This window comes from Schistocerca cancellata, chromosome 4, assembly GCF_023864275.1.
Source record: "Schistocerca cancellata isolate TAMUIC-IGC-003103 chromosome 4, iqSchCanc2.1, whole genome shotgun sequence".
Classification (NCBI taxonomy): Eukaryota; Metazoa; Arthropoda; class Insecta; order Orthoptera; family Acrididae; genus Schistocerca; species Schistocerca cancellata.
The window spans coordinates 666,920,498-666,921,745 of NC_064629.1; the positions used below are offsets into that span (position 1 = coordinate 666,920,498).

Consider the following 1,248-nt stretch of genomic DNA (forward strand, 5'->3'; position numbering starts at 1 on the left):
CCCCATTCGTGCCATTTGTTCCCTTACGCTCTCCCTGAAACTCTGTACAACCTCTGGTTTAGTCAGTTTATCCAGGTCCCATCTCCTTAAATTCCCACCTTTTTGCAGTTTCTTCAGTTTTAATCTAGAGTTTATAACCAATCGATTGTGGTCAGAGTCCACATCAGCCCCTGGAAATGTCTTACAGTTTAAAACCTGGTTCCTAAATCTCTGTCTTACCATTATATAATCTATCTGATTCCTTCTAGTATCTCCAGGATTCTTCCATGTATACAACCTTCTTTTATGATTCTTGAACCAAGTGTTAGCTATGATTAAGTTGCGCTCTGTGCAAAATTCTACCAGGCGGCTTCCTCTTTCATTTCTTACCTCCAATCCATATTCACCTACTACGTTTCCTTCTCTCCCTTTTCCTACTACCGAATTCCAGTCATCCATGACTATTAAATTTTCGTCTCCCTTTACTATCTCAATGGCAACGGCCTTGCCGCAGTGGATACACCGGTTCCCGTGAGATCACCGAAGTTAAGCGCTGTCGGGCGTGGCCGGCACTTGGATGGGTGACCATCCGGGCCGCCATGCGTTGTTGCCATTTTTCGGGGTGCACTCAGCCTCGTGATGCCAATTGAGGAGCTACTCGACCGAATAGTAGCGGCTCCGGTCAAAGAAAACCATCCAAACGACCGGGAGAGCGGTGTGCTGACCACACGCCCCTCCTATCCGCATCCTCAACTGAGGATGACACGGCGGTCGGATGGTCCCGATGGGCCACTTGTGGCCTGAAGACGGAGTGCTTTTCTTTTTTACTATCTGAATAGTTTCTTTTATTTCATCAAACATTTCTTCACTTTCTTCGTCATCTGCAGAGCTAGTTGGCATATAAACTTGTACTACTGTAGTAGGCGTGGGCTTAGTGTCTATCTAGGCCACAATAATGCGTTCACTATGCTGTTTGTAGTAGCTTACCCGCATTCCTATTTTTTTCTGCATTATTAAACCTACTCCTGCATTACCCCTATTTGACTTTGTATTTATAACCCTGTATTCGCCTGACCAAAAGTCTTGTTCCTCCTGCCACCGAACTTCACTAATTCCCACTGTATCTAATTTTAACCTATCCATTTCCCTTTTTAAATTTCCGAACCTACCTGCCCGATTAAGGGATCTGACATTCCACGCTCCGATCCGTAGAACTCCAGTTTTCTTTCTCCTGATAACGACGTCCTCTTGAGTAGTCCCCGCCCGGAG

The 1,248-nt window shown here is 45.6% G+C and overlaps 1 pseudogene; it reads left to right on the top strand.

Annotated features, from left to right (window-relative positions):
* The first annotated feature begins 474 nt into the window (after positions 1-474).
* LOC126185613 (5S ribosomal RNA) lies at positions 475-592 on the top strand (annotated as a pseudogene).
* Positions 593-1,248: the final 656 nt, after the last annotated feature.